The sequence below is a fragment of the Bos grunniens genome, chromosome 29 (genome assembly GCF_055505025.1).
Source record: "Bos grunniens cultivar Pamir isolate PY7600 chromosome 29, Bosgru_T2T1.0, whole genome shotgun sequence".
In the NCBI taxonomy this organism is placed as follows: Eukaryota; Metazoa; Chordata; class Mammalia; order Artiodactyla; family Bovidae; genus Bos; species Bos grunniens.
This window is the reverse complement of record NC_141193.1, coordinates 46,732,241-46,744,512: the sequence shown is the minus strand read 5'-3', so window position 1 is coordinate 46,744,512 and position 12,272 is coordinate 46,732,241.

Genomic DNA, 12,272 nt, shown 5'->3' with positions numbered 1-12,272 from the left:
TTTCACATTGTATTTAAATTAGATCTATTAATGGAATACTAATTTTTAACAGGTATGGAAGAAAGCTAGTCAAAATGTTCTTTTTAACCAGAAAATCCACACATGGTGATTATATGATGGTATTCATTTATAGAGCACTGAGTTAATTTTCTCAAAATTAATAAATTCATTTACAGGCAATTTATAAAATCCAATTTTCCATTAAATAAATGCATTCTACTTGCCTGAGCAAATAAATAGAATAACCTATGACAAACATGTCAGTTTTCTAGTCATCACAAACTTCATGTACAAATATTATGTTCTTGGGAAATTAATCACAAAAATCATAGTTAAATAGCTGAATATCCTGCACTGTTCTTTCCTCAGCAAACATAGAGAAGCTCATATAATCATGATAGAAAATGGAGGATGTATAGATTTTTACTTAAGTAATCCCATTGCAATTTGGCTATTGTTCCAATATAACTCTTAATTGTACAACCATTATAATCACAGAAATTAAACATGTTCTTGTTGTTTTTCCTTTTTCTTAGACTGGAAGTTTCACAGTCACTTAAATACTTAATGTCATGAGAAGAAAATAAGGCCCAAAATTACTTTCCCCTCTAGGACTCTTATTCAGTGTAAGATAATGTTTTATAACAAGGTCAATTAAAGCCTATACTTTCTGATCTCTACTAATGAAAGTTATGTGTACTTTCTCTAAACTGTCTTCAGCCAAGGTACAGTATTCTTGAGGCTGAGAACCAAAAGTTCCAAATGTAGCTACTTCAAAAATTTAGAGAAGGGGTTTCCCTGGTGTCTCAGTGGTAAAGAAGGCATGTGTGCTCAGTCATGTCCTACTCTTTGTGCTGCATGGACTGTAGGTAGTCAGGCTCCTCTGTGCCTGGAATTTTCCAGGCAAGAATACTGGAGTGGGGTGCCATTTCCCTCTCCAGGGAATCTTCCCAACCCAGTAATCAAAGCCATGTCTCTTGCATGCCCCACATTGGCAGGCAGATTCTTTACCAGCAGAGCCTCCAGAAAGAACGAAGGGAAGGAGCCAAAGCAAAAACAACACCCAGTTGTGGATGGGACTGGTGATAGAAGCAAGGTTCAACGGTGTAAAGAGAAATATTGCTTTGGAACCTGGAATGTTAGGTCCATGAATCAAGGCAAATTGGAGGTAGTCAAACAGGAGATGGCAAGAGTGAACATCAACATTCTAGGAATCAGTGAACTAAGTTGGACTGGAATAGGTGAATTTAACTCAGATGACCATTATATCTACTACTGTGGGCAGGAATCCCTTAGAAGAAATGGAGTAGCCATCATAGTCAAAAAAAGAATCCAAAATGCAGTACTTTGATGCAATCTCAAAAATGACAGGATGATCTCTGTTAGTTTCCAAGGCAAACCATTCAATATCACCGTAATCCAAGGCTATCACTCCACCAGTAACGCTGAGGAATCTGAACAGTTGTATGAAAACCTACAAGACCTTCTAGAATTAACCCCCCAAAATGATGTCCTTTTCATTAATGGGGATTCGAATGCAAAAGTAGGAAGTCAAGAAACACCTGGAGTAACAGGCAAATTTGGCCTTGGAGTACAGAATGAAGCAGGGCAAAGGCTAATAGAGTTCTGCCAAGAGAAGATACTGGTCATAGCAAACACCCTCTTCCAACAACACAAGAGAAGACTACACTTGGACATCACCAGGTGGTCAACACTGAAATCAGATTGATTATACTCTTTGCAGCCAAAGATGGAGAAGCTCTATACAGTCAGCAAAACAAGATTGGGAGCAGACTGTGGCTCAGATCATGAACTCCTTATTGCTAAATTCAGACTGAAATTGAAGAAAGTGTGGAAAACCACTAGACCATTCAGGTATGACCTAAATCAAATCCCTTATGATTATACAATGGAAGTGAGAAATAGATGTAAAGGACTAGACCTGAAAGAGTGCCTGCTGAACTATGGACGGAGGTTCATGACATTGTACAGGAGACAGGGATCAAGACCATCCCCATGGAAAAGAAATGCAAAAAAGCAAAATGGCTGTCTGAGGAGGCCTTACAAATAGCTGTGAAAAGAAAAAAAGCACAAATCAAAGGAGAAAAGAAAAGATATACCCATTTGAGTGCAGAGTTCCAAAGAATAGCCAGGAGAGATAAGAAAGCCTTCCTCAGCAATCAATGCAAAGAAATAAAGGAAAACAAGAGAATCGGAAAGACTAGAGATCTCTTCAAGAAAATTAGAGATACCAAGGGAACATTTCATGCAAACATGGGCTCGATAAAGGACAGAAATGGTATGGACCTAACAGAAGCAGAAGATATTAAGAAGAGGTGGCAAGACTACACATAAGAACTGTACAAAAAAGATCTTCACAACCCAGATAACCACAATGGTGTGATCACTTACACTCAGCTAGAGCCAGACATCCTGGAATATGAAGTCCAGTGGGCCTTAGAAAACATCACTATGAACAAAGCTAGTGGAGGTGATGGAATTTCAGTGGAGCTATTCCAAATCCTGAAAGATGATGCTGTGAAAGTGCTGCACTCAATATGTCAGCAAATTTGGAAAACTCAGCAGTGGCCACAGGACTGGAAAAGGTCAGTTTTCATTCCAATCCCAAAGAAAGGCAGTTCCAAAGAATGCTCAAACTACCGCACAACTGCACTCATCTCACACGCTAGTAAAGTAATGCTCAAAATTCTCCAAGCCAGGCTTCAGCAATTCGTGAACTGTGAACTTCCTGATGTTCAAGCTGGTTTTAGAAAAGGCAGAGGAACCAGAGATCAAATTGCCAACATCCGTTGGATCATCAAAAAAGCAAGAGAGTTCCAGAAAAACATCTGTTTCTGCTTTATTGACTATGCCAAAGCCTTTGACTGTGTGGATCACAATAAACGGTGGAATATTCTGAAAGAGATGCGAATACCAGACCCCCTGACCTGCCTCTTGAAAAACCTTTATGTAGGTCAGGAAGGAACAGTTAGAACTGGACATGGGACAACAGAGTGGTTCCAAATAGGTAAAGGGGTACATTAATGTTGTATATTGTCTACCTGCTTATTTAACTTATATGCAGTGTGCATCATGAGAAACGCTGGGCTGGAGGAAGCACAAGCTGGAATCAAGATTGCTGGGAGAAATATCAATAACCTCAGATATGCAGATGACACCACTGTTATGACAGAAAGTGAAGAAGAACTAAAGAGCCTCTTGATGAAAGTGAACGAGGATAGTGAGAAAGTTGGCTTAAAGCTCAACATTCAGAAAACTAAGATCATGGCATCCTGTCCCATCACTTCATGGCAAATAGATGGGGAAACAGTGGAAACAGTGGCTGACTTTATTTTTCTGGGCTCCAAAATCACTGTTGATGGTAATTACAGCCATGAAATTAAAAGTCGCTTATTCCTTGGAAGGAAAGTTATGACCAACCTAGATAGCATATTAAAAAGCAGAGACATTACTTTGTCAACCAAGTTCCATCCAGTCAAGGCTATGGTTTTTCTAGTGGTCATGTATGGATGTAACAGTTGGACTATAAAGAAAGCTGAGTGCCAAAGAATTGATGCTTTTGAACTGTGGTGTGGAGAAGACTCTTGAGAGTCCCTTGGACTGCAAGGAGATCCACCCAGTCCATCCTAAAGGAAATCAGTCCTGAATGTCCATTGGAAGGACTGATAGTTGAAGCTGAAACTCCAATACTTTGGCCACCTGATGCAAAGAGCTGACTCATTTGAAAAGACCCTGATGCTGGGAAAGATCGAGGGCAGGAGGAACAGGAGACGACAGAGGATGAGATAGTTGGATGGCATCACCGACTCAATGGACATGGGTTTGGGTGGACTCTGGCAGTTGGTGATGGACATCGAGGCCTGGGGTACTGTGGTTCATGGGGTTGCAAATAGTCTGACACGACAGAGTGACTGAACTGAACTGAGAGCCATGAGGGAAGTCATGTGGTAAAGAATCCACCTGCCAGATCAGGAGACACAGATTTGATCCCTGGTCCAGGAGGATCCCACAGTGCCACAGAGCAACCAAGCCAGTGTGCCACAACTATTGAGCTTGTGCTCTGGAGCCCAGGTGACCCTCACCAAGTGGATTATAAGTAGGTAGGCTTCTAGGATTTTTGCCTCTTTTCTGTGTCAGAATGAAAAGCCCTAAGTCACAAGTTCAATAGGTTTATAAATGTTTACTGTTTGTTACATGCAAAGAAGTATGCTGAGGATTCAAAGAAGAACACCTTAACTCCCTGCAATCAAGATATTCAGAGCTGAACGTACACAGTACTTTACACAAACACTGATGATTATGAATAAGAAGTGTGTTAAAAAGCAGCTGTATAATTATAAAGTTGTTGTTGTTCAGTCACCCAGTTGTGTCCGACTTTTTGTGACCCCATGGACTGCAGTATGCCAGGCCTCCCTATCCTTCAGCTTTCTTTAAAAATGTATTTATTACTCTCATTAAATTTGTTACACCTTTAAAGAATGATGGAACACAAAACAGAGGTCTGAAGAATTCTAATTCTGCACTTTAAATGTTTAAGAAGTTTTGGTAGCAAACTGGTAATTATTGAAGGTACAGATTTCAAAACATTAGGATCCGTGAAAAATATGAGCTCTTTGGCAAGACTCAGTTAACAAGAATTTTCCATTAGTCAAAATACTTTAGCATATATCATTCTGGGAAAATGGAGATTTATCATACCACTATAAAATTTAAATTCTAAATTTAATTATTAAATTTAAATAATTAGATGTTTAATTTTGGGGAAACATGGTAATCTTAGAATCAGACATAGTAAAATATATATTTCTCAATGTTTTTCTTGTTAAAATTAACAATTTTTGTAGAAAAACATGGATTGAGTTTGTCTCTTTACATTTGGTAAAGCATTGTTTTCCATTTGTTCATTACATTTTCTAGGCAAAGATCAATATCTATTTTTTATTCCTCCTTTCAAATTCATCTCTCAAACATCTATTTGAAGCATTCTACTCAACACTAGATATTTAATCTACAAACGTAACTAGTGACCTTCTTATGACTCAAATGAAAAGCCTCAATCTTTTCAGCCACTTCACACAATTATCTACCACTTGCCACTGTTCACTCTCTTAACTTCTCACATTTAATTGTCTCTTACACTCAGCCACAGAGAACAAATAAAACATTTGTATATCAAGGAAAAAACTATATAATTAAGGCATGAATACAAAAATGAAAAGAATGAACAGGAAGAGGTAACAGATAACCAGATCAAATATGCAAAGCAGAAAAGCAGGAGGATGGGAAAAGAAAAAAACATGCAAAAGATAAAGTGAATCAAGGAAAGGCACGAAGAGAAATGTTTAGTCTTTCTCTTTCATTAACCGTTTGAGGGGAGATCCTTTATTAAGCCAACTTGAAGCCTCAAAGCACTTCTTGCATTGCAATACATTTAGCAGCATTACAATGTATTGTAATTATTGTGACACTATACTGCTTAAGAGGTCTTACTATTTAGACAACAAAAAAGTGCTTTTCTTTACAAATTCACATACAGTTGTTGATATAGACAAAATAAATTGAGTATATGCTATTATATTATGACATGTACAATTGATTTTCAAGGACGGCTGTTACATTTACTACTTGCATAATTGCAGACTTCATTCTAGTTATATCATGACACGTGAACACAACTGAGCAAATTGCAATGGTTATAGGTTTCCCCGGAGTTAATCTATGCGGTTAAATGTATTGGAGTATAAAGGCTTTTTTTAGTTTAAACATGTTCTCAATCTGTTTTTAATTTTCTGCCATTTAGTTTTACAAGATGCTGTATTTGTAGACTGTGGTGCCGCTCATTTCTAAAATGGCATAAAACCTCTCGTACAATAATTAAGTCAAGCCCCATGTAAAATCCAGTTTTTGCTCATTTGTTTTGTAATATAAGTTTATGACCACAATTTAACCTCAAAGAAATCAAACAAATATATTAGCGCTTATACCACAAGAAGCAAAGATAATCAAGTTTATAAAGATACTCTTATTTAATTATTAATATGGAAATGAATTCATATATCTCTTAAATCTGAATATATATTTGGGGCCTGCATTTTTCTAGTGTTCTTTTCAAAATCAAGAGTCAAATATAGTATGTTTTCTATCTGCCACAACAAAGGAAAAATCAAACCAGACATAATGAATACTTATTTTCTTAATAGGAGTGCTAGTAATAGAAATAGACTTTCTTAGGACAAAGCGGGATTTATAAAAAGTATTTTATTTCAGAAAGAACTCAACTCAGAGTCATGTGTAAAGATTTCACAAACATTGTGGGCACACATGAGCAGCTTGGTTAGGTGCTCTACATTCAAGTTTCAAATCTAAGTGGCTGGGGTAAAGCAATGGCTTCTTTTTTTTTTTCTTATTTTTATTGAAGTTTAGTTGATTTACTGTGTTAATTCCTGTTGTACAGCAAAGTGATTCTGTTACACTTACATATATACATTTTTAAAATATTGTTTTCCATGATGGTTTATCATAGATTGTTTTTTTAACTGGAGGATAATTGCTTTACAATGTTGTGTTTCTGCTGCACAACAGTGTGCATGAGCTCTAAGCATACAGATATCCCTCCTTCTGGAGCCTCCCTCCCAACCCCATCCCACCCTCCTAGGTCATCACGCAGCACCGAGCTGAGCTCCCTGCGCTGTACGACTTCCCACCAGCTGCCTATTTCATACCTGGTAGAATGATGCTGCTCTCTCAGCTTGTCCCACCTTCTTCGTCCCCTGCTGGGTCCACAAGTCCATTCTCTGTATCTGTATCTATTCCTGCCCTGCAATGGCTTTTAAATTGTGTTCACAGTGGCTGTAGGGATTCCATAAATCCTTTATTCTAGTTTACTGTTAAAATATATGTATATATTTAACTATCGTAAAATACACAGAACATAAAATTTACCATGTTAACCATTTTTAAGCTCATGATGTAGTAGTATTAAGTGTATTCACACTGGTATGCAACAAATCTCCAGAACTTTTTCGTCTTGCAATATTCAAACTCTATGCCCTTTAAACAGCTCCTGATGTCCCCCTCCCCCCACCCCTGTTAACCACCAGTCTACTTTGTGTTTCTTTGAGAATCACAGAATCTGAGAGAGATCACACAGTTCTGCCCTCTTGTGACTGGCCTATTTCATGCCACATGTTCCCAAGTTTCATCCATGTTATGGCATGTGTCAGCATTTCCTTCCTTTATCAGGGTGAATAATATTTCACTGCATGTGTATACTACACTTATATAGTACATTTATTTATCCATTGATGCCCATTTGGGTCTCTTCTGCCTTTTGACCATCTTGTATAATATTGCTATGAACACAAGTATACAAATATCTCTTTAAATTTTTAAATATTTGTAAGTATCTAAAATAAAGTGACCTTGATGCTGTAAAAGATTGAAGGCAAAAAGAGATGGGAGTGTCAGATGATAGATAGTCTCACTGACCCAATGGACACGAATTTGAGCAAACACCAGGAGACGGTGGAGGATAAAGGAGCCTGGCATGCTACAGTCCTTGGGGTTGCAAAGAGTCAGACATGACTTAGCAGCTGTACGACAAGGCTCAAACGTCTTCATATATTAAAATGTTTAATGGGTGCTTCATAATAGTCTCAATTATAATCTGTGTATGAATAGACAAATATTCAGTGTCCTTCTCCTTCCAGATAGTTTATTTGATGAGTTTCCTAAGATTCCAAAATGATTTGTTGTAAAAATTGTTTCCATTTACAACAACTTACCTGTGTGATTCAGGATTTCCTCTGAAGAGTACAATCAAAGAAAAATACACAAATAAATTGGATGTTGTGTGATAATATAATTGCAACTTTAAAATTCAGATTTTTAGACATTTGTGTTAATTAAACTAATTTTCTTAAGTTCAAAATATATAACTATTATAAATCTAAATGTGTAAGTTTAAACTAAATTCCACTTTTATCAGTGTTGTATATTGGCATTACATAAATTTATTTAGGAAAACAAGATTCTATTAATAAGACTACTAACTTTTTTTTCTGTGTCAAGGTTGCTTTGACTATTCAGGGTCTTTTGTGTTTCCATACAAATTTTAATTTTTTTATTATATTTCTGTGAAGACTGTCATTGGTAATTTGATGAAGGTGGCATTGAATCTGTAGATTGCCATGAGTAGTACAGTCATTCTAATAGTATTGATTCTTCCAATCCAAGAATATGGTATATCCTCCATCTGCTTGTGTCAATTTCAATTTCTTTCACCGTGGTTTCTTATAGTTTTTGGAGTACAGGCCTTTTTGTGGTCAGATGACTGCTGAGGACTTTTCCAGCTTTCACATTTTATGAGCTAACAGCTCCTCTTTGTTCCATTTGGGCTTCCCAAGTGGCTCAGTGGTAAAGAATCCACCTGCACTACAGGAGATGGAGGAGATGCAGGTTCGATCCCTGGGTTGGGGAAATCTCCTGGAGGAGGAAATGGCACTCCACTGTCGTATTCTTGCCTGGAGAATCCCATGGACAGAGGAACCAGGCAGGCTACAGCCCATGGGATCACAAAGAGTCAGACACAACTGAGTGAGTGATTAAGCACACACACACTTTGTTCCATTTAGTCATACATTTAAATAGCTCATGAAATTCTCTGCTTCCAACTCACAATACCAAGCGATGCTGAGCTAAAACAAACCCCATCCATCTGATGAACTCAAAGAGAATTTTCAAAAGTAGAGCTATGAATTAATTCCACACTGTTTCCCCTTACATGACCATAAGCTTTCATCTTTGATCAGACTACACCTTGATTGTTCCACCTGATTATATCAGTAAGTTTTCTGAGAATTACATCCACTTACAGAACATAAATGTTTCTGAGTGTTATATGGGTCATACCTGCGTCTGCAAGCAATATTGTGATGATGACCAAGTATGCCTGGTAAGGTCGATTCCAAATATATACAGTAATACCCTCTCAGTTGGTATCTCTTTCATTTTCCCTCTATCAAGTTCTTTGAAAGAATAATCTGTATATTTATCTCTTCCTCATCTGCCATTCCCTCTTCAGTCTTCAACCATCAGGCCTATTACTCCATATCAACCACTCTGGGAAAGATCCTCATTACTTTCTTATTGCCAAACTCAATAGACTCTTGTCAATTTTTACCGTATTTTGTCTCCTTTCTGCATTTGTCATGTTTCTACTTTTATTTCCACAAGGCCCTTTTCTCCTTCTTTTGTTCCCACCTTTCTCATATTATTCGTCTTAGAGCTCCATTTTACTCATTTACTTAAATGTTACATTTTCCAATGGATTGTCCTTTCTTCTTTTCTCATTTTCACTAGAGGATCTCATCCATATCCATGTCTTTGGTAGCTATTTATACATGGATAGATTCCCAAGGCCACAGTTCTAATCCGACTTGTCCCTTGATTCCAAATGCTGCTATATATATCTTCTTGGAATCTCAACAAGCATCTCAACTGAAATCTATCCAAAACTGAGCTTGTTTTTTTTTTTTTTCTCCTGGACTCATCTCATTCTCCATCTCTTGCTAAACTACTGCAAAGTTTCCCAACTTACCTCCTTGCTCCCCAATTCCCACCCTTCAATCTGTCCACTATACTCTGTCAGAGTGAAATTTCAAAAATGCATTTAAGATGTCACTTTCCTTCTTAGAACTCATTCTTGACTCTAAGTACCCACATAATAAAGTCCAAATTTCTTGATATGACATGAAAGGCTTTCCTGATCATTTTGCTATCCACATTTACTGTATTTTGCACTTTCTCACACAAATCTTCTATTTTCAAATAAACCACACTATGTACACGCTTTGAAAATTTCTACAATTGTCCTTCTGTGTAGATTATTATACTTCACAATTAGTCAATCTACTGAACTCCTATACAACTTCCAAAATAGTTTGACTTCCTCTTTAACGAAGCTTTCCGTCACTCCACCTTGGATTTGAATAGACAGAAAAGATTTATCTTTTGTTATTCCACTGCAACCAATACATACTTCCATCATGGCACCTGTGATTTATTGACCTTACCTTTATGTGTCTGCTTTGCCTTTGCATACTTTAGACTTCTTAAAGGCAGATGTTATGTTTTATTCATTATTTTATCCCCCAATCTGTTGCATATTAAGTATCCAATAAATGGTTGATAAAAACATGATTGCATGAATAAATTAATGTGAATATTTCTTGCCCTCAACGGTCTTAAAGTCTAATGGGGAAACACACACAAACATCAGAAATTATAATAGAGTATGTATCTGCAGTGGTTGACTTATGTGCATTCATTCTGTTATTTCCAGGTCAATCAAGGGAAAACACATATGTTCATTGTGTATATGAAGTATCTTTCTACATCCTTTGCAATTTATTTATTTCCTATTTCTACTATAACTATGTAGCTGGTTTTATATATCCCCTAAAAATTGACAACTAGATAAAATACAGATCTGAATACAATATAAAATTGCTCAAACTATCCCTGTAGCAGTTTACTTTCAGATGAATGAATTTCATGAGAAACAAATGAGAAGACACCCCTCTTCAAGAAAAATGTATTTTCCCATGACTGTGTTCTTCAGTTAAAAATGGTTAAAGTTAGAAAAATGTTTAAGGTTGTTATGCTTTTAGTTATTGACAAATTGTAATATAGGCTAAAGAAGAGGATACCAAAATCAAGCTGAAACTAGATCTGGTATTTAAAATTCTGAATAGTTCCCCAGGCTTCAGTCGTGCTTTTTCATATTGGTGTAGGGTCAGCATGAGAGGGTTGAAGTAGATGGAAGAGTGATGAATGTAATGAGGGGAAGAAGTTGAGGAAATTATTCTGGAACTCATGATTTAAGTTTCAAGTGAAGACACTTTCTAAAGGAAATGAAATTGGTGATCTCAGTTTGCTCGCTAGCAACTACTGTAGCAGAGATGTATTTTGAATGCATCAATGTGTTTCACATATTGGGAATCTCCATGGAAATGTATAATGACCTCCTGTTGGGACAGTTTTCCTTATTATGCTTCAGTGCTAGGGCATGTATTTGTCCAGATGTCGGCAGCATCCTGAGCTGCTCAACAAATTTCAAACATTTTGGAGAGGAAAATAGTTTGAGGCGTTCCCTAAGCACTCTCCAAGGTATCAGGCTGATGACAAAGTGGACCCCCAAAATCCTAAAAAACAACTCAGCTTGGCAAGAAACTAAGTGCCATTTACACGGAAAAAATACATATTCCACATGACTCTTGATGAGCTTACTTTTCAGAAGAAAATACACCATGTCATTTAATCAAAATATAACACATTGGTATGAAATTTGATGAGCTAGCACAAAGTCAATTGTGTTTGATGACTTATTTCAAATTAACTTAAGACATATTTTACTTGTCCTTTCTTCTTAGTTTGCTTTAAAAAATCCATTTGTAAAAATTAAATAAACACAGTGTGCTGAATTTTAAAATCTATCTTTATCCGTTTTCATTTCCATCCCTTTCTTTTTCAATCTCTTGCTTCCTCTCTGTTAAATAAAAATGAGAAGTGAAGAGGGACTGCCATCTACTGGTATATGGAAATAATCCTGAAATAGTTGAACTGCACTAGAAAATGGCTTTGCCAAGGACACTCTAGGAGACAAAAGAAAAAGATTGTGATGCTTTAAGCTCTTTAAATGAAGCTTCTGATGATATGTTCATTCATTTATTCACTAACTTCAGCAAAATTGAATTTATAAGTTCTAATATTGCCAACAATTGAACTAAATCCACAGAACACAGAGGTGACTAAATCATGCCACTTGATAGAAAATTCATTCCATTTTCTTTCCTTCCTCTGTTCATGTACTGTCAATAGTATATGAATTTGTTTTATAGCATGCTCTTGAGTTAATGGATTGAGCCTCTGAGGATAATTTCTGGAAAATATTAAATATGTTCAGGCTACACTGCCAGCAAAAGCTCCCAGGAGGATTCCAGAAGCATACAAATCTCATAAATACCTCTTTCTTCAATCATTTGAAATTCAGCCTACTTGTTTTAATATATTTATAATCCCCTTAAATATTACCATTCACATATGAATGAAGAGAAGATAGAAAAGTAGCTCTGTTAAATGTGTCCTTTAATAGAAGATGCAGAACAGGAATATTGGAAGTGGGAAAAGTATTCATATGGATATTGATTTCACAACATTAATACTAATTAATATATGTATATGGGTCCTTT